The sequence below is a fragment of the Canis lupus genome, chromosome 1, assembly GCF_048164855.1.
Source record: "Canis lupus baileyi chromosome 1, mCanLup2.hap1, whole genome shotgun sequence".
Classification (NCBI taxonomy): Eukaryota; Metazoa; Chordata; class Mammalia; order Carnivora; family Canidae; genus Canis; species Canis lupus.
The window spans coordinates 1626910-1648769 of NC_132838.1; the positions used below are offsets into that span (position 1 = coordinate 1626910).

Here is a 21860-nt window from a genome sequence, read left to right on the forward strand (position 1 = left end):
GGCATGAAAATCAAGTCTTAGAATCTAATTGTTTTGTAGTGTGACGGCCCTTCATAGTGTCTCCATGGCCCTCCTGCCTGGAGTAGAAGTCTCCTTTCTGATTTTTCTTTCTTTGTGTTTAACTGGATCAGAGAGACCAACAGGGAACTCCCCCGCCTATTTTTTGGCCTGTTGTGGCCATTTGTGGCCCAGGAGGAGCCGTCAGCTCCCAGTCCCTTCTATTTGAATGAAGGGCTGAGTGAAAGGTGGAGACAGGAATGCGCCCGCGTGGGAAGGAGAGACGCTGTCACAGAAGAGTTTTCAGCCACTTGGAGACTGGGGCTCTGGGAGGTAAGCAGCCTGCAGACAGATGAGGCACCTGGGTATGGGATGATCCTGTGTGATGGGTTAACTTGACGACACTCGCGCTTCACCACATAAGATACAAGTCAGTTAGACATGCCCCTCATCCACTGCGTGGGCCCTGGGACCATCCTGGCCTCCGGCTGCACCCCGACGCTCCCCTGGGCTTGGCTGCCCAGCACTGCCACTAGAATGGCTCTTCCAGAAGAGAGGGACAATGAAAAGAGATGCATTTTGGCTAAAAGGAACATGCTACCTTTATGTTTTGTGTTTTTTTGTTGTTGTTTCTTTTTTAAGGGAACCACTAGTACACACTGTGTGAATTGTGGAAGGGGACAGATAGCCGGGAGATGGGAAATGGCCCTGGTGGCCCCTGGGAGAAGGCAGGTGCTGCTGGTGAAAGCGGCTGGTGTGTGCATGCCAGTCTGGGCAGGGGCTAGCACACCTGCCTTTCGACTGTCAATCATAGCCCCACAAGCTGACGGGAAGGGAGCGTCTGCATCAGGACCCACGCTCGGGGCCTGTGGAAGTCCAGACTGCATCAGGCAGCTCCTTTCTGGGAGCGACCAGGTAACTGCGGCAGCAAATAGGCCCCAACGCTTCCTGCTCTTTGTCCTTGTTGTTCATACTTCCCAGCAGAGGGAGATGCTGTAAAGTCTGGGGTTAGTTCCGCAGGAGCATCTATGGATTATGATCTGGTGACAGCCCAGGGGATGAGAGAGCCTGGTTGGTCTCAGATTCCCCCCAGGTGTGTTCCTCACGGCAGGGAGATGTAGCTCTGGGGGCTTGCACTGCCCCTATGGCTTAGGCTTAACTTTTAAAATTATTATTTCAAGTCAGGTGTGAATAAAACATACTTTAGAATGAATCTGATTCCCCAAGCCCCAAGTTTTCATTTGAAACCCTGCTTTATCAGGTTCAGATCTGGGTAGTAAGCCTTTCTCCTAGGCCAAGAGCCTGCAGGCAGCCTCAGTGTTCCCAGCTCCGCAGTGGTTACCCTAGAGCCCCCGAGTGCCGCATAGGGTGAGCACACCGACAGCCCCAATGTACCCCCTGCAGCCCAGTGGGTTTACTCTGCCCTGGCAATGGCAACAGGTTGGTCACCATCGCATATGGGAAAAGGATATATTTTTGGGAAGATAAGCATAGCACTCATTTGACTTTACATCATGAGATGAGTGTAAAAAAGGCTTTTCAAAAAGAACTCTAGACTTTATAGACTGAATGTGGATAGTCCATGTGTGGATTTTTTTTCCTGTTTATTAAAATAATTCATTTAAAAAATATTTTATTTATTCATGAGAGACACAGAGAGAGAGGCAGAGATACAGGTAGAGGGAGAAGCAGGCTCCCTGCAGGAGGCCGATGTGGGACTTGATCCCAGGACCCTGGGATCATGCCCCAAGCCAAAGGTGGACGCTCAACCTCTGAGCCACCCAGGTGTCCCTATTAAAATAATTCCTATGGGAGCTTAATGCTGATTTACTTGATGATTTGTTTAAAAAAAATCCTTATCACTTAGAGACATAGGCTGGCATACCTAGAGATGAAATGATATGGCACCTGGGATTTATTTCTACAGAATCCAGCACAAGGAATGGCAGATGCAGCTGGCGTGAAGAAGGTTCTCTGCTGATACTTAGGGACTAGTAAGAGCAACATCAAGATCTTTGCATATGTTTTGAAAACTTTCATAATAAAAAATGTTAAATGTTGTGTTAGAGGACATAGTCTTCCTGTATAAATTCCACATGTAATTTATGTACAAATTACCTTCTAATTTGCTTCTCCCCTCATGACTACCAAGTTTCCATAACAGCCACAGGAGAGAGTTTATTAAAAAAAAAAAAAAAAAAAAAAAAACAGGTCCCAGGATGAGCATCTTAGTGTAATTCGAAACAGAGGATGGGGGGTGGCCGCTGTCCGTTCATGCCCTGCTTCGAATCTAGCACGAGATAGACATGGAAGGTACTATAGGGCTGAGAGGGTCCTTAATAGAAAGAAATCTCTCTCCAGCGGCTCTTTAGAATGTTGTTCTGTGTTACATTTTGCCACGTAGACCATGAATGTCCTGTAATTTCAAGTTCTACGCCACCGATTTTTATGTCTGTCCTTATGCCGACACCAGCTGATCTTGATTGCGGCAGCTGTAGCGTGAGCTTGAAAACCGATGGTGTAAATTCTCTGACTTTGTTCTCTTTCAGAATTGTTTTCACTATTCTGGGTCCTTTTCGTCCATAAAAATAATAGGATTGCTCTGTCAATTTCTGCAAAAACATGCTGGGATTTTGGTAGTGATTGCATGGAGCTGAAAGTTAAACAATACTGACTCTTTCCATCTACGAACATGGAATGTTTCTTATTTAAATCTTCTATAATTCCCCTCAGCGATGTTCTGTAGTTTTACGTGAACAAATCTTGCACTTCTTTTGTTAACATTTAATGTAAGGTATTTTATTTTTTTTGATGCTATGGTAATGGAATTGTTTTCTTAATTTTCAGGTTGTTGATACTATGTGAAAATAGGATTGATTCTTTTGCATGATCATCCTGTAATCCACAATCTTGATGAGATAATCTTGCTTATTAGTTCTGGTAGTTCTTTTTGGTTTGTGTGTTTTGTTCTTTTGTAGAATTCTTAGAATATTCTATAAACATGATCAGGTCATCCATAAATGTTTTATTGTTCTTTTCAGTATTTATGGCTTTCATTTCTTCTCCTTTCTCTCATTCCCCTCTTTTCTTTGAGGGGAGGTAGTCATTGTGCAGACTAGGAGCTCAGTAGAAGTGGTGAGAACAGATGCTCTTTCCTTGTTCACAGTTTAAGGAGGGAAAGAACTCAAGTCTTTCTTCAAAAACTGCTATGATTAGGGGCACCCTGGTGGCTCAGTGGGTGGAGTGTCTGCCTTCAGCCCTGGTCATGATCCTGGGGTCCTGGGATCGAATCCTTGCATTGGGCTCCCTTCTTAGTGGGGAGATTGCCACTCCCCCTGCCTGTGCGTGCTCTTTCTCTCTCCCTCTCCCTCTCTCTGGCAGATAAATAAAATGTCAAAAAATTTTTTTGAGTAGACATTTGATTTTGTCAATAATATTTTCCCACAGCTATTGATGGACCTATTTTCGGATTCAATCTACACTCCTGGGATAAATTCTGATCAGTCATGGTTTATAATCATTTCAAAGATTTTTTAAAAAGATTTATTTCTTTATGTAGAGAGAAAGTGCAGAGTGTCAGGGGGAGAGGGAGAAGCAGACCCCCTCTGAACGGGGAGCCCGATGCAGGGCTCAACCCCACAACCCTGAGATCATGACCAAAGTCAAGAGTTGGATGCCCAACCGATGGAGCCACCAGGCACTCCTTTAATCCTTTAAATGCCTTTAGATACAGTTTGCTGATGTTTTGTTAAGGGTTTTGTGTCCGTGTTCATGAGACACTGGTGTGAAGTTTTCCTGTAATGTTCTGTTTGGCTTTGGCGTCAGGGTGATTCCTGCAGGGTCCTCTGAGGCTCTGGGTTTCCAGGAGGACTGCGAGGCTCCACAGAGACACAGAAGATGTAGATTTTGTTCTGCTCACTTGTCTTTCTGGGGACGTGGGCATTCCATCCTCGTTGGCACAGTGCTGTCCCTAACAGTCCTGTACGGCCCTCAGTGTCCCGCGGCAGGAGAGGCCCCCCCCCCCTTCCGTCCCTGGTTTTCCTAGTCCTCCTCTGTTTTGTCCTGGCCGGTCCAGCTCAGGACATCCAGATCCTAGCACTGCCGCTGCCGTTTCGGGCTGCCTGCATGTCTGAGTGGGCCCCGGACAGGCCGAGCTTGGGGTGCTAGCTTCTCCGGCCTCGCCGCCCCATGTGGCCCTGAGGGCCTGTGGCCAGACAGCTGGCCCAGACCTGCTTGGTTTCCTGTGTGCCCCGCTCGGACCTCAGACGTGGAGCTCGGCGGCTTGGGTGGGGAAGCCTGAGGGCCGTCCCGGGGCTGTGGGTGCTGACACTCCTGTCTGCCCCATGAGCGACCTGGCTGTCTGAGGTTTACAGCTGAGGAAGGTGAACTGGGCCTTGAAGACCTGGGCCTTGGTGGCGGAAGGTTCCCTACGGATCTCGGGGCCGTGTTTCTGATGCACGTCCGCAGGAGCAGCACCCCGCTCACAGGACAAAGGGAGACTCTGGTGTGCTCCCCCAGAAGACGTGCCGTGCACACGGCTTTATTTTCCACTTTATCCACACCTGTAGCTGTGGAAGGCTGAGGCTGCATCTCAGCTGGAAAATTAACACTTGAATCCTAAATAATAATAATTACTATTTCTGGTTATTTTGAATCCACTGACAAAGACCTTTACAAAATAATTGCACTGATCAATCCCCTGTGAGTTGCAGGGGAAGGCTGTTGAGTTGGTGTGTGATGAGAACATTAGTGGGAATTCTGTAATGGTGTTCTGTTTAGTAAGTGCAATTGTAAGGAATATGTCATGTTAAAACGCCTGACGTAGTGTCTTGTAATAACACATGGTTTCCATCAGGCAGCAGATGTTTCTTAGCCTCCCCTTAGAATAAAAATCATAATTTAACCACACCCACAGGCTCCACTGTGAGGCCACAGCAAAGGCATAGCTGCACATCTCAGATCTGTGTAATTGCGGCTTGGAAGCACGTTTTAGGGAGAAACAGCCTTAAAAAGAAATGACTTTCTAGCCTGTCAGATAAAAGAATCCTGGGGAAATTTGTTTCATAGGAGCCATAGATGTGGTTTCCAAACACACAAGTAAAAATTCCATTTCTGTTTTGAAGACTGCCGGTGGCTGGGATAGAAAGTAACGTCACCAAGACAAAGCACAGACAGGGACCCTACGGTGGCGCCACAGGTGATTTACTGTCACAGAAGATGGGGCTGGTTCTCCGTGCTGCTGAATCCTCCTGCAAAAGCTCCTCCTATAGAGCTTCTGCGTGTAGTTCACCCCTTTGCGGGGTGCAGCACAGTGGGGTATGGATATTCAGAGTCCAGGAGGGTTCATCCCGAGGAAGGCTCCCCGAGGCCAGCACCGCAGCCACTTCCCAGTGTGATAGGAGGTGGCCACCGCCAGGGGGGACGTTCCTCCCACCCTCCTTACTTAGGACAAGGCTAAGTGAACCAGATGATTAAGTAAATATGACTTTAAATAAATATATTAAGTACCTGATAGCACCAGTGACACAGGGGCATGCCGGCTGCCATGTGGGGGTGCTCAGGCATCTGAGGTTTGGGGACGGTGCTGAAGAAACGATCGTGGGAGGCTTTGGTACAAGCCCCTTCACCACAGTGAGAATGGGAAGCTCCACGTCTCCTCACCTGGTTTGGGGTCCTCCACCTGCTGATCGGCTTCCAAGTCCTTCACTCTTCTCCCCGGCCTCTGAAGCAAGGCCTCTGATTTATATCATGTTGTCGAGTAGCTGTGCCGGGGGAGAAGGCCCTTGGTAATTTGGAAATTCCTCATGCTGTTAATGCAATCAGGAAGCTGGCCCTTTACACAATTAGAGGCCTGGGGTGCGTGCTTGGAGTTACTAGCCTGTCACCCTGCGTGCAATGTGAGGTGGGGAGAGGAATGAGGAGGCTCTGGGGGCAGAGAGTGATTAGTGGAACTTAGCCAACAGTTTGGAAACCTGAAAATCAGATGTTTGGAAATAACCATTAGTCTGTGAGTCCAAGCTCTTTCTGGTCCCGTCCTGTCTTCCCCGTGGCGAGCCCTCACCTCCCACTGCCGGTGCTTCCTGGGCCCTCAGCTCAGTACCTGATTCCACCCTAGAGGCAATCCTGTGAGCTAAGGCATGTTCCTATTCTCATTTTCTGGGTGAGGAGACTGACATTCATTCGGCTGTAGCTACACTGGGTACTGGAGTGGTGGCGTCTGGATTCTGGCCTCTAACTCCAGAACTCTCTTGGTCTGTTATACTTTTGCAGAGTAGTCAGCATCCAGAAGCACAGGGGCTTGCCCGTAGCATACATGCCCTTAACCTGCCAGGATGACTGCTAGCTTTTTCATGGGGAAAACAATTAGAATGAAGAAACCCAAGACATTGTCGATTTCTCCATATCATGAAGTGTTGCAATTTTGGGGAATTCAGATACCAAGTAATTAATTGGCTTTGGGAGGGAGGAAAGATTGTGGTTTTGTAGACTCCTCTTGCATAAAATGGGTCTTATTTCCTACTATGAAGCAACTGCTTAAAATGCTCCAGGGTTATATAAAATGCATTAAGAAATATTTGTGGAGGGGCGCCTCGGTGGCTCTGTGGTTGGGTGCCTGCCTTTTGGCTCAGGTTGTGATCCTAGGATCTGAGATCAAGTCCTGCATCAGGCTCCCCTCGGGGAGCCTGCTTCTCTCTCTGCCTGTGTCTCTGCCTCTCTCTCTCAGTCTGTCTCTCTCGTGAATAAATAAATAAATAAATCTTTTTTAAAAAAGAAATATTTGTTGAGGAAATAAATAAATAGATAAATCAGATAATAAACATAGTATCTGGCCTTACAGAATGAACAAGACAATATGATGAGGCTTCGCACAGAGGCTGGTGTGGCACTGCCGTCGTCCTTGATTATTTGCAATTGCTGCAAGTAGTGTTGAAGACCCTGGGCAAGCAAGTTAGACTCTCCCTGTGGCTTTCTCCGCTTGGCAGTCTTTTCTGTCACCACACGGGGGCACAATTGGACCTTTGAAAATTATGTGTGCAGGATGAAATGTAATTCTTTGTATTTATAGCATCCTCGGAATAAAAATGGCAAAACTCAGTTTACTAATCAGGAAAAGAGAGGGATCAGGCTTGAATGAGAGGTGTGCTGTCACCATGCCAGGGGGGAAGAGGTTTAGGAATGGCCAGATTACACCTGAGAGGTCTAAGGGACCAGAAGCAGCCTGGTTGCCTAGAGCCCGGGTGCAGGGAGGAGGCTGAACACCTGTGAACCCAGGTGCAGGGGAGCAGGAGCCCGGGTGCAGGGGTGCAGCTGGGGCCACCTGCGTGGACCTCGGTGGGCCCACTCCTGCTATTATTGGGCTCCACGCCCACCACCCATGGATTACGACCTGTGTCCCTGGCACCTTGAGATGTCCAATTTAGAGGTGACTCCTGAGCATCCTGGTTTCTCGGGGTGGGCGGGGTGGGGAGGCCTGTGGGTGAGGACCCTGGGGTCTGATTGCAGTCACAGAGACCAGGAGTGACCAAATCACCCAAACCAAAGGGTAGGGGCTGGAGCATGGAGCTGGGGGCACAGGGAGACAAAGGAGCTGCGCCGTGATGGAGGCCCTGTGCCCAGCCCCAAGGAGCCTACCGTGCATCCATCTCCATAGCAGCTGGGGGTTATGAGCACTTATTACTGATGAGATGCCTGGACATCAGAGCCCGGTGGCATCAGAGACACTGGGGAACATGGATGTGGGTCACGGGGAGTGACTCCTGCGGGAAGGGCCCACAGCAGATCGTCTCCCTGGGGACACTGGAACCAGTGGGGGATGGGGGTGGCCAGGCCTTCCAAAGCCTCCCCCTCCCGCCTCCTCATCCCTCCTCAACCTCCTGTTTCCCTCCCCCTCCTCTCTTTCCTCCCCCCCACACAGTTAATATATTTCAATTAATAAATGACTTATATTTTCCAACCTGTATAAAAGCGGCTTACAGAAATACGAAATCATATATTAAAGTACAGTGAAGACTGAGTACATCCCTCAAAGAATTGAAAGCAGAGCCTCAAAAACATACATGTGCCCCACATTCAGAACAGCGGTTTTTGCAAAGGTGCCCGTGGCCCAGGTGGATGGATGGGCATAGAGTAGTCCAAGCACACAGTGGAACATCATTCTGCAGGAAGGGGGAGGGAGACTGTGGCACCTGTGACGACACAGGTGATCCTGGACGACGCTGTGCCGAGCGAGGTGAGCCCGACACGAAAGGGCCAATGTGCTGTGAGTCCACTCATAGGATGTCCCTAGAGCCATTGATCATGGAGACAGAAAGCAGATGGTGGGCGCGGGGGGTGGTGGAGTGGGGGCTCCGTTGCAGGTGAAGCCTATGGGGATGGTGTCAGGGACAGGTATTGGGGACAGGTGGGACGGGTGTGGGGGACGGTGTTGGGTATGGGGGTTGGGCGTTTTGAACGTGGTGAACTGTTTGAATGCCATCGTGACGGTAGCTTATATATGCTACGTGTGTTTTGCTAGTAATCTGACACACGTGGGGAAGCAGCCCGGGAGTGCGGGCACACTTGCCCTGCACAGATGCCTCGCTGGCAGCCCTGGCTGTCTTGCCACCACGGCAGCTTGTGAAGCAAGGGGAGCCAGGGCCCAGGACGCAAGATCGTGTGGGGGCCTCTGGGGCCCCCGTTTCTCCGGAAGGACTGTGATGCTGCACACTCACGACACAACCTGTTTTAAATAGAAAGGAGTGATCCAGAGTCGCAGTGGGGACGGAAGGCGGCTTGTGAGAATCAGCAAGCGGAGCCGGTGCTTGAGGAAGCACGGAGCTGAAGCCCCTGGCGGAGTGGTGCAGGGGGCCCTCCTGGGCGGGGGATGCTGTGGGGTCCCCCGAGTGGCGTCGCGCGTCCTGCACCTGTCCTCAGACGTGCTTCCTGGGGCTGCTTACGCTGCGGTCCCTCCTGTCCTTTATGCCAAGGCAGTGAGGCTGACACATTCCATCCCGTGAAAGGGATTTATGGTGTATTTTGAGTGGATGTCACTCTTCTTTGCAAGTCCAGTAAAACCTGCCCTAATGGTTCAACACACTTTCCGTCCTACCCAGACGCCCAGTGGAAAAGCGTCTGGGTGGCCAGGAGCCCCTGCATGGATACCTGTCGTCGGGCTGACCCAGCCTCCTGCCGGCAGACCTCCGAGGCGGTCCAGACAAGACGGCTGCCCCGGGGAGGCGGCGGGGGCGCCCAGACCCTCTCCACCTTGTGGGGCGATCTCTCGTGGCCACATCAGGGGTTCAAGGCTGGGGTGCCTGGGGCAAGTGGCCTGGAGACGCAGAGCAGGGCCAGGGGCCTTGTGTTCAAGTGACACAGATGCTCTTTTCTTGCCCCAAACTTCTCAAGAAATGTGACGGCCCAAGAACTTCCACTGAAGCCTCTAACTTCTGAAAGATCTGAGGTTGGCGCTACATGTTTACAGAGTTCAAACGCTGGCGAAGTTTGCCTTGGCGCAGACTCCCGTCGACAAGAGCACAGCCCGGCTGGACTTACTCGTTCTGAGACAGGCTCACACTTTCAGTAAGTTTGGTGACAACTCTGGTGGAGACACTTCTAGTTGCACCCCTGTAGGCTCACTTGGGATTCTGTCCTGAGAGGAGCAGGGCTGCCAGGCCCCACGGAACCACAGCCCCAGAAACATTGCCAGAAAAGCCTGGAAGCTGCCACATTTCAGAGCCTTGAAAGGCACTGGTGTGTCAGGATGGAGCTGGCGGGGTCTTGCCCCAGACTTTGGACTATGAGGTCCAATGGGGGATGGGAGCTGGGCTCCTCTGCTGCCTTCAGGGCCCCCCGAACAACCTTGCTGGTGTCTGGTGACATCACAGCCACTGGAGCCCACGTTGCTCCTGCCAGGATGAGAGCAGCTCTTGGCCACGTGGCCCAGCCCACCCACTGCCGGCCAGGGGCCATTCCCTGGATCCCATGGGCTTGTGAGGACAGAAGGTTCTAGAAGCTGGTGGGCCTGCGTCTGGCCCCTGGCCCAAAACGGAGCTCGTGCTGGTGGCTCCCCCCACCAGGGGGGCTTGAGGAGCCGCCAGGCCCAGCCCCTCCCTTGGCTTTTCCAGACAGTCATTCTTATGGGGGGACACCCCAGGCTCGGGTCCCCTCCTCTGCCCACAGCAAGGCCGACTCTGGGGCTCTTCTGTCCAGGTTCCTAGGGGATTAAGTGCACCGGCACCATTCCACAGAAGGTCAGACCTGCAGCGCTGTCTCCAGTCTGAAGCTGTCCCTTCAGCAGCTCGCCTGGAACCTTCCTGGATGGCAGTCGGAAAGCACCGCCGTGAGGCCGCGGGATGCCAGGTCCCGGCATGACCCTCACTGTGGTGTGACCTCTGCTCTGCTGTGACCCCAGCTCTGCTGTGACCTCCCCCATAGCATGAACCCCCGCTCTGCTGTGATCCCTGCTGTGGTGTGACCCCTGCTCCTATGCAACCTCCACTGTGATGAGACACCCCCCCCCACTGTGGCGTGACTGCCCCCGAGCTGCTGTGACCCCTGCCCCACTGTGACCTCAGGCCTGGGTTACAGAGTGGCATCCGCTGGAGCGCCCTGCGCAGGGGGGTACCGTGCGCAGTGCCCCTCCTCCTCTGGGGGAACTCACTGGGGAGGCCGTGTGTCTCTTTGTCAGCAAATTCACACCCGGGCAGAAGCCCTTCCGAGCCGTCAGGGTCTGGGCTCCCATTTGGTTATTGAACACAGGCCTGTTATTGAACAGCATGACAAAGCTGCAATATGGGGAGGTTGCTCTCGGGGTGCTGCGCGCTGGTCTGTCCTGAAAGCAGGCATGGCCCCGCAGCGTGCAGGACACCGTCCCTTCTCTCTGCACCTGCAGGGGAGCAGCGGGATGTGCCCCTGGGGCTGCCGTCCTGGGAACCATGTGCCACAGTCCGCGGGCAGCCTCATGTGCTGGGATCTGCCGGCTGACCCAAGATTTCTGGTGCTTTGGCTGGAGGGCGCCCCCCACCCCCAAAGCTAGTCAGCCCCCTGAGGACCCACAGCCAAGTCACCGTATCCCCACCTCGGTCCTGTTTTCATCCTTTGCTTATGGTCTCGAGTGTTCTCTCCCCACTGCCGCCCCTTCACGGGAGGGGTTTTGAGCTGCATGTGCACATGGAGTGAATATGAGTGTGTGAGATGATCAGGTCCTGATGCGGCTGGGGAGACACTGGGGTCAAGCTGGGGCTGAGATCCAGGCAGGTAGCAGGGCCAAGCTCGAGGGTCTGCTCCCGCTCACCCCACCTGCATCCCCCACATCCCAATGCCGATGGCCAGGATGGGTTAGGGTATGTCTCCCACTTGGAGCAGCAGCTGCCTCACACTGTGCGCCCGGATGACATGGTGGAGGAGGAGCCCTGGTCTCCACGTGACTGCAGGCGCTCCCTGCTCTGTGGCTCCCACCCACCCTCAGTCCTCCTCTAAGACCCCCACCCCAGTCCTCCGCCCCCCTGTCTGCCCCAGGTCCTGCCCGGCCACTCACACCTCTGCCTGATGGTCTGTGCCGTCCTCTCCTGCCACCTCCTCTGACCTCAGGTTCCCAGCTGACTGTCTCTGCAGGCCAAACGCTGCCAAGTTCCAGGCCCTTCTGCTCTGGTGTCCTTGGGAGTGAGCTCGGTGCTGAGCCCTGTCCATCCCTGAACTGTACACAGGTGGGCGGTGGGTGCCCCTTGGTTTTCCTGGAAGCCTGGTGTCTGTGGGCACGCAGCAAACACTGCTCCAGGGACCTGACCCTTCCTAGTGACAGATGGGCAGACACAGTGAAAATCCATCAGCATCTGGGGTGACATTGTTTTGCATTTCATAGACACTGAAATGGAGCACCTGCATCTCTGTCCCTCGTGGTGGAGTTTTGTGCAGGAAGGCCAGGCCTTGTGCCCTCGGAGGATTGTTTGGTGTTTTCAAACAATCCACATCCCGGTATCTGCTGCCCTTGGAGGCCCCGGCAGAATGTGCCCAAACCCTTGGCAAACACTCTGCATTCACCTCTGTCCCACTTCTGCATCTTATTTAGATTGTGCCATCTTTTTAGTGGCAGAAATCTCATGTATTTCTCTTGAACTTATGCCTTTTTGTTTCAGATATTGTTTGATGTTTCCTAGAAGTTTATAACAACTATTTTGATGTCATGCTGGTTTTAAGAAAAATTTGAAAATACAAGTGTAATTTACCCGACATTGAATGCAACTTACCTTCAACGCAGACTACTGCTGTCACAGTTGGCCACCCCGCTGCAGGGCGACTCGTACTTTAGACGGAGGAAAGTCCACTGTGATTCTGGGAGTGATGCGCACAGCACAGACAGCTCTGGGAACCTGGCGGACACAAGAGAGGAGTATCCACAGACTGGCCGGCCACTCGCACCCAGGGCCTGGGGTGCAGGAGATGCTTGCCCACCCACCTGCCCACCTGCCTCATGCAGGCCTCCCCCACCTGCTGGCCATGGCGGCAAGTTCCAGAAGGCGAGGCCTGGCTCTGGGAGGACCTGCCAGGGTTGGGGGCTGGCTGTCACATGCACTGTTTGTTTTGTTTTCAAGGTTCATGGCTCACCGGCACCGAACAGGGTGAAAGCGAACAACACCAAGATGCACGTGGAGAAGGACAGATCAGGTTAGAATGAACTTACACAAGAACAGAAGTTGGTGGGAGGCCTTAGCGTGGCGCTCCTAGCCCCAACAGGAAGGAGGACTTGACCATGTGCCCCTGAGCTTGAGGAGGAGGCACCTCCTGTCTGTGTTTTGAGAGGATTTACCTTGGGGGCCCAACGATACAGCGGATCCTGATGGAAGGTGTTACCAAGCCATCTCCACCACCAGTATCCTTTCATCCTCTTTTTGTCCCCAGCTCCCAGCCCTGACCACCGTCCATCTGCATCTGGCTTGGAGGTGCCGCGCCCTGTGCTTTGTGGGGCCTGGGTACATGGGGTGTGCAACTGTATCGAAGGACATGGGAGGAGCTGTGTTTGCGGCATGTCTGAGGGCCCGAGAGGTTGCAGGGTAGGGCAGGTGTTCACGTGGACACAGGGATGAACACGACAGCAAGGCACCATCCAGCAGAGCGCAGCGTGCTTTCTCCATCGAGAACACAGACACCCAGGGGCGGCCCCAGGCCCTATAGTGGCCCCGGTTCGAGGGGCAGATGCTTTGGGTGTCTGTCCCTTCCTGAGTCCTGGAACTTTGGCCTACGGTGCATGTTTGTCCAGGAGTCCTGTGGCCTGCCCGGGCCCTTTCAGGGGAGCATCAGCATGCAGCCTGGGGGACCCACGGGGGGCTGCTTGTTACTGCAACAGTGATGCCCCCACCCAGTGACGTGTGCCATCCCCCGTGGGCCCCTCCACCATGCCCCATGGGTTATGACCCTGAATGCACTTGTGTGCTGTCATAAATCCTGCTGCTGGGACTTGTCCTGGGAGGTGAGGGGAGGCTCACAGGGCAGAAACATGCAGCGTCCTCTGCAGTTTGAGTCACACGGCATTAACCTCCCCCAGCGGAGTCATGCAGCCACCCAAATCCATGCTCACAAGGAGAGTAGGTGCCATGGAGGCCACGACACAGCCATGAAGGTGAGGGCATGCGTGTGTGGGGGTGTGTGCAGGGCCTGCACACGCTCTCACGGCGGGGGCCAGTGCTTACTAAGTGCCTGCTATGTGCAGCGCACTGCTATGTGCATCCACTGGGTGCTGCCCTGGCTATTGGGCGACCCTGTGGAGTGACATCCCTGCCACCCCTCCACACACACAGGTCTGGGTGCCCAGGTGTGTCTCCCTACCCGGCCCAACCATGCACAGGATAACAGCCCACAAGCCCCATGACATCCGTGTCACCCACGTGCTGGGCCTGGGCTCCATCCGGCCATGGGGGTCAGTGTTGTGTGTTTGTGGGTCACCGTGTGTTGACATGGACACACACACATGCCCCGCACACTCCCCCCCACACGTGTGTGTAAGTACGCACAGCAGCTCTACGTGACCGACCGTCCTTATTCTCAGTGATTTTAATGGATACAAATCTCCCTGAAAATAATCACAAACAAAAATTCAGACACAGCATGCAGCAGGCTGAAAGGCCCAGGCTGCCTGGATGGGGGGTGACTCACCACAGCTCTGTAAGCCATGTGCCTCAGTTGGGGGTCAGCCTCACTGCGAGCTGGGGTGACAGACACTTCCTCCTGTTCCTGTGACACATTTTACCTTCTGTCAGCTTGCACATCTGCCCTCATGTGTAAGAGGGAAACTGAGTCATAGGGTCAGGGGCATCCTGCGACCCCCCATGTGCAGTGCCCCCGGTCTGGGTGGCCCTTGGACCCTAAGCAGGTCGCTCAGCATCCCTGGATGTGCCTGCACAGCCCGACTGTCACAGGCCCCTGAAGTGCTGGGGAACCACGCACGGCCTCTGAGCAGGGCCTCCAGGGCCCACGAGGCCCTTCCACATCGGTGTTGTGTCGTTGGGGGACCATGAGAGGATAGGTGATTGGTTACTGACGTGCTCGCCGCATTGTAGCAGCGCTGCTAAGGGTGGCTGCTGTCCCCCCTGTGCGGCCGGTGGCCAGTGCCCGAGATGCACCCAGGACCCATCCACCGTTGTCTGCTGACAGCCCAGGGCAACTGTTCCTGGGGCGTGTTTCCTTGGCATCTGTCCCACCCTGTGCTTTCCTGGGGCCTGGTGGCCCTTCCGGAGCACACTCGTGTCCCCACTGCCGCACTTGCCGCTTCTGCATGTGCTAGGTGTGGGCATCACACACTGCCGACTACTGGGGGTGGGGACAGGGCTTGCCCATCCGCCCTGCCTGCGTCCAGGGGCCTGCTGTGGTGGTGACCGCGGGCCTGGCACCGCCCTCCATCTTCCCCGGACTTGCCATCCCTGCACCGGGGTCACCAGACGAAGTGCTGGCCCATGGCATGACCGGGTGGCTGCAGCTGTGCCTGGGCCCTGGAGCCTGTCACTGCCCTGTGGGGACCCTCCTGCGGCCCGTGCTGAGAGCTGCTGGAAATCGCAGTGGGAGGCCCTTCCGCCTGGAACTCCTGCCTCCGGTTCTGGGGACTCCCTTCTGGGGTCACAGCGGAGCCCCCATCCCCCTTCCTCACCTCTCGCCCCGGGGCTCCCGTTGGCCCACCCTGTCCCCAGCTTCCTTTCTGTGTCGGATCTGCGTGCAGATGAGCTGAAGCTTCAGGCACTTTCCCCAAGCCTCTCACCCTGGCCCTTCCAGGTCCAGGACTCCTTATGAGGGTTCGAGGCCCCTGTCGGTAGTTGGTGTGTGTGTCATGGCCACAGTGGGAATGGGGTCTCCTGTCCAGGACGTGCAGACGCTGGACCCCTCGACCCTGGGTTTTAGCATCTTCAGGAAAGCACCCCGGGTCTTTACCTGGGAGGGAGGGGGCGGTCCTGCTGTGGAGATGGGGAGAAGGTTCTAGAACTAGGCTGGCACCTGTGGGGACAGAGTTCTGGGCCAGGTCTGCTCTCTGCCTTCCTTTCTGCCACCTCAAGCCATTGGCACCCAATCTCTCAGCTTCAGGTCCATCTCCTGTTCACTCTGCCGTCCGTGCTGGTTTGGTTCACAGAATGTTTGCAGCACATTCTGGCAGAAACAAGAGCAAGTGTTTTCACATCACCTCCTGGCTGCTCAGCTCTAGCGGCATTGCCCTAAATCTTCTACTACACCCTGGACCCGGCACTTGATGGGAGCAGAAGGCAGCACCATAGCTAGGACAGCTTTGGGAAAGTTGCCTGTGCCCCAAATGCCCCCAGTCAGTGTCCACCTTTCAGGTGGCGATCTTCTCTGGGCCTGGGGTCTAGTGCGTGGTGCCTGGAGTGCGTCTGCGGCCAGGACAGGCTCCCCTTCTTGGCTGCCCATGGTCGAAGGGCCAGGAAACCAGCCTCCTCTACGGGGTCAGGAGAAAGGACAGTGAGCACGCGCACCCAGGGTCCACTACGGAGAGCGCGGCACAGGCTTCCAGGTTACCTCCCCATGACCTTGCTGTAACCTCCCTGTAACCTTGCTGTCACCTCCCCATGACCTCACCATCACCTCACCGTCACCTCACCATCACCTCCCCATCAGCTCCCACAAATGACAAGCCTCGGGCCGTGAGCACCTGTTCTTTACTTTAGTGACTGTGCTGGGAAGCTTCTGGCAGAGACCACGCAGTGTGGTGGGAAGCAGCGGCGCTCTCAGACATAGGCAGCCAGTCTGCATGGACCTTGCGGTCCCATGAGTGGGAGGCGGGGTCCAGGCGGGTATCATTCTGACCAGGTGGCCTCCCTGCGGCCAAACAGGGGTGGGAGCGGCAGCAGCCTCGCGGCCTGGCTCGGGTGTTCTTCCCTGGGTGTCAGGGCTCCCGGTCCCCAAGATGCCATGGCCCAGGCACGCCTGAGGGCTTCCTGCCAGGAGCGCCCAAGTCCCACTGCCTTTGCTGAATAGGAGGCCTGTAGCCATGCTTGTCCCCCCAGTTCTGAGGGTCCCTCTGGCTCTACGGGGTCCCCTGTCCAGCTCTGAGGGGTCCCTCCAGGTCTGTGGGGTCCCCCATCCAGCTCTGCAGGGTACCCCAGGTCCACAGGGTCCCCTGTCCAGCTCCGCAGGGCCCCCCAGGTCTGCGGGGTCCTTCCTGGACGGTCTCCTGGCAGCCCTTCTGCACTGCTCTCATCAGTGGGGCTTTCGTTCCTCCAGGGTCGTAGGCAGCACGGCCTCACCTAAACCCAGCACAGCCACTGCCCTGACTGAGCACTTCAAGCTGAAGACGGAGGGTGACGTTCGTTTAGAAGTCTGTGGCAAGGCTGACACCCGGTTATTTGGGCGTGAGAGACAAGTGTCTCCACTGGACGGTCACTGCACTTGTTCCTTGGAAACCGACCGTCCCTGTTCCTGGAGTCGTCCCTGCTCGTCCAGATGGCCGTGCTGGACCCGCCAAGCCCATCAGGCCGGCTTCACGTCAAGCAGGCTGCGGCCCGAGTGGACACGCAGCTGCCATCTGCCTCTTAGGAGCCTCTAACCACAGGCTTCTCCCAAATGCAGATTCCAAAAGTGGGTGGAAAGCTCCAGTGACTTCCTGATGGCGGTGGCCACGAACGTGACGTGGATATACTTAGCACACGGTGACAGCTCCCTCCCCGGGAAGGCAGCCGTGGGCGCTAATAGGTGCCAGCTGTTGCTCGGAGCCCTGCTCTGCTGATCGGTTCAGAGCCCGCGCTCGCATCCCGTGAGTAACTGTGAACACACCCATCGCTTCTAAGGAGACAGACTCCTCGCCAGGTCTCCATGCAAGAGACTGGGTCCATCTGAGCACTTCAGGGGCCGAGCACTGGGCTTCACGGAGGCAAGTTTGTTCATCAGCAGAAATGGGCCCAATTCCAGAAAGGATCAGAGGCAGCACGTAGGAAGTGAATACGCACAGTGAAGGGAAATGGGGTGAGGGGGTCGGGGGATGCGGGACACGGATTCATGGTCCCCGGGCCCGTGTGCTGGAAGCTTCAGTCCGAAGAGCTGGATGGGGCTGGCAGCCCCCAACTGCGCCCAAGGGGGAGCCCGAGGCAGGGCCGGCAGGGAGGCCACGCAGCAGGAAGGAGCGGCCTGCACGTCTGCCCCGCGGGGGCACAGAGCGGGGGGGGGGGGGCGTGGATGGGGCCTGGGCTCTTTCCCCCTCTGTGTAACTGTTGGTGCCCACTTGCTCTGTGTCCCGACAGCGCCCTGGGAAAGCACCCTGACCGGAGCCGGGCTCCATCAGGGGAGCCTGGGCCCAAGCCGGAGCCTGCTTGGGGTGGATCCCAACATGGCTGCGCCCCCGCCCCCGCCGGCCCGCCGCTGGCCTGTCCTGACAACTGCTCCCGCCTGCGAGGGGCCACAGCTCTGTGGAGCATCTGCAGGCAGCCGGGGTGGGCGCATGTCCCTAGACCCTGGGGCTGCCCTGGGCCCCCCGCCTGGCCCCAGCCCTCATGGTTCCACGGGATAGACTCCACCCATCTGCACCAACCCTGATCACGACCAGAAGGTTCTTGCTTGGCTTTGTTTTGCTTTCCTGTACTTTTCCAAGAAGAGAAGTTCCGACACGGACCACCCCGGGCCTGAGCTAGCGGCACCTGTGCTGGTGGGGATGGGGCGGGACGGGACAGGACATGACTGGAAAGTGCTGGTCAGCAGGCGGCCCGTCAGCCGCAGGAGGGCCCCACCGCCCAGACGCCGCGTGGCCCTGCACCTGTGAGGGTTTCCACAAGAACAGGGAAGGGCAGCTTCCGGTTTTTCTCTGAAAGGGGAAGCGCGGATCAATCATGAGTGCCTCAGTCAGTGTGTTGTTCCTGCTTTGTTCAGAAACAATTCCCTGCTGCTGAGACACGTTGATGCCGCAGATGGACACTCACCAGGGACACCCCTCGCTGATGGGCCTCCGCCAGAGGCTCCTGCGCAGGGAGACGCATCCCTCACTCACAAAGCTGGCTGCCCTCGCTGGAGGCAGAGCTAGGGTGTGATGTTGCCGCCATCTTATATATTCTGTTCATTACAGAAGGCAGATGTCCCCTGGTTGGGGACACCGTCCCGTGAAAGCAGCAAGCAGTGGCCCCCATTACAAGCCATCCCTTGAGACTGTGGACCCGCAAATCTTTACCAGACATCCTGGAGGAAACCCCCTCACGCACTGTCCTGTGCCCCACTTGGCCTATGCAGGCTTCTCAAGGCCACATGAAACCAGTGCTGATGTTCGGCTCACCCCCGCATGCATCACGGGGCTGCTTATACAATGATCTAATCAGGAGATCCGTTGGCCCCTATGGCAGACAGGTCCAGAGGATCAGTCTTCAGGGATGGTTTTATCCAGCAGCTTGGTGAGGACATCGCATCGGTTCTAAGTCTTTCTATTCTGCCTCATGCGGAGACTGGTTCCAGTTGCTGCCACAGGGGGGTTTCCAACGGCAGCTGGTCCACGAGGGTGGGGATCTCCCCATCCCCGAATCGGACAGAGGCCAGATCTGGAGGATGTGCCAGTAGGCTAACTTCAGGCCACATCCCCAGCTGTGAATACCCCTGATGCAGGGGACAGTTCTGTGCCGGATGGCTGCCCACAGGCTGGGTGGTTTGGTTCACCAAACACCATGTATCACAGGTGGTCAGCTCCCCCGCGACATAGGATCTGGCCAGAGTCCCAGGCTTTTTGGTGTAGGATATGCCGCCACTTCCTTCACACGTGATTCTGCTGCTTTTGGCCTCGGGCAGGGGGCTTGCCCTCAGAGCCAATGAAACCTGGCCGAGACACAGGGCAGGGGCAGAGGAGACCCTTTCTCTTCTGTGTGTAGGTGATCATAGAAAATTCTAGAGAATTTCAGAAACCAGGGCCTGCCCATCCCCAGGATAGGTTTATTAGCACTCAGATTTAGGAGCTGGACTCTGGCTCCAGCTCTGGCAGGGGGTCCTTCCCCATAGCCCCATAGGGAGGGCATCACTGAGCGGCCCCCAGGGGTCACGACCCTGTGCACCTGTGATAACAGTGGGTTGCATGTGGACTTTTCACAAGATGAAGGTTTCCTATGATTGAAAAAGGGTTTGTCAGGATGGCAGCACCGTCCTCCACCGGACCTTCGCCTCCCCCTTTCCCTGACTGTCCTGTGCCTGGGACAGGGGTGGGGTCGGGAGCACGACCTCCTGCATGAGTCACCAGGTGGCGATGACCTGGGAGACCTGTGGGTGGCACGGGGGCACCAAGCAGAGCAGGGTCAGAGCGACAGGAGGGGAGGGGGGCGTGGGAACCAGCATCAGCCCACTGCAGGGCACAGGGCAGGGGCAGGGGTGCGGCTGCAAGCTGGGATTCCTGCAGCCCTGATGTCTCTGCAGGCGGGGGAGGCGCCCTGGCCCCAATGTGGCCCCAGCTCAGTACTCCCCACCCCTGCAGGCTCCGAGCCCCTCAACCTTGGCAGGAGCAAGCAGCCGCCTGTCCCCTCCGCGTGGTCCCGGGGCCCCAACCCTGCATGCCCCAGCCCAATGACACCTCCCGGCTGACCCCCTTGGCACCGGGTTGGAGGCACCATGATTCGGAGGCACATGTTTGCTGGGACACGTCCCCTCTGTGGTTCCCGGTTCTTCAGGGAGCGCGTGACAATGACTGCGCCCGAGGGCTTCGGGAGGGAGGCCTGCCTGGTCCGCCGCCCACCCCCCCCCCCCCGCCCCCCGCCGCCCCGCACAGCTACCACCTCCAGCCTTTACCTCCGTGGTTGGGAAATCCTGTTTTCTTTGCTTCACTCGAGACTTTGAGGATCCTGGTTTTCCAGAGTCTCCCTGCTCCTCAGCGCCAGAGGCCCCAACTCGGGCACCCTGTCCCTTCCCATGCCCCTCACTCTGTGGGGTGGGCGCCCATTAGCTCTGCTCTGCATTCGTGTGCAAGCCCATCTCACTCCGCAGAGCACACTGGGTGGAAGAATGAGGGTCCGTTGTTCACCAACGTGTTGAGCAACCTCAGACTATGTTTACTTCACATTTCTACAAGGGTCATAATTTCACTTAGAAACAAAATCTCCTATAAAAACACTTAGAACATTTTAGGCATCAAGGCAAGAGCAGTTGCAGGGTCACCGTGAGGCGCCATCAGGCTGTGTACTCAGCACGTGTTCGCACACACTCACGGGCATCCTTCTGCATGCACAATTTTAAATGCACTGCAGGGAGCACCCCCACTTTGGCATCAGTGTTGAGCTGCCACGAGGGGCCTGTAACACGCTGGTTCGTCCAGCCGTCCCTGACCCCTGGGTCACCTCCTCCATGTTCACATGCACATGCACGCCCCACTCAGGGGATGGGCCTGGTGGAGCATGCGAGGGGCTGGCAAGCCTGGGGCTGGGTGGCCCCCTCCCCAGGGTGGGGACCAGAGGCTGGCCAGGTAGGGGCCCAGCTGCCTCAACAGGAGGAGGGCCTAGCCAGAGCCCCAGGGACAGTCCCTATGGTGGACCAGGGGTCACTCCCGCCCTGGGGCTGCAAGGTGCAGCCTCCTTGGCTGTGGGACCATTTGCGGCATGTTTCTGGGGCCCCATGGCTAACACCCCACAGCGGCAGCTCCAACACATTCTGTGGTAATGCAGCAGGCAGAGGGCGGGTTCCTGATCCCATTGGGCCCCAGTTGCACCAACCCTCCACGCACGGCCTGCACAGGATGCAGAACCGGTGGTCCTCGGAGTGCTCCTGGGAGCACAGAGACACTGCGCCAGCCCGGCCCAAGGGGTCATCTTCCCAGACCCTTCCTGCCTCCCACGATGACCGCTTCCAGATGCTGCAGCTGCAGGGCGTGCTCCTGTGGGCGGGGCCTTTCTGACCCCAGCTTCCAGGTGGCCCAGGGTGGAAGGCCAAGGGGGAGCGTCTGTGTTGTTTCCTTCAGTCTGTGTGGACAGAGCCAGTTCACCCAGGGAAGTGCGGCGTCTCTGCAGGTGAGCTGAGTGATGAGCTGTGGCCATGGACCAGGACTTGGAGACGAGGCGTGTGACCCACCAGGGCCATGGGCGAGCCTGGCACCCTCTCCATACCCCAGCTTCCTCGTTTGCAGATTCAAGGGTTAGGGCACCCATTTCTGGCATCTGATGCTGTTTCCATACTTTTCACAAAAGCTGCTTTTTATTCATTTGTTGTTTGTTTTGCAATGACTTTAAAAACATCAGTGGTTTTTGTACTTTCACAGGCTCGTGCAACCAACGCCATGGTGGATTTAGGGCGTGTTTACCACCTGTCCCGCTCCTTAGCTGCTGCCCCTTGCCCATCGCCTGCCACACCCCGCGAGCATTGAATTCCTGTCTGTTCTGGTTTCTTTTTGCCCGTTCTGGTTTCTTCTGTGAATGAGATCGATGGCACCTGGTCCCTGGCGACTGGCT

General features: G+C 56.0%; 1 long non-coding RNA gene across 1 annotated transcript; it reads right to left on the reverse strand.

Annotated features, from left to right (window-relative positions):
* Positions 1-7970: 7970 nt before the first annotated feature.
* Positions 7971-13345, reverse strand: LOC140627794 (uncharacterized). The gene is made up of 4 exons (XR_012026389.1): positions 12463-13345; positions 12222-12344; positions 11513-11766; positions 7971-10289 (listed from the first exon to the last, which is right to left on the reverse strand). It is a non-coding gene; the product is annotated as an uncharacterized lncRNA (long non-coding RNA).
* Positions 13346-21860: the final 8515 nt, after the last annotated feature.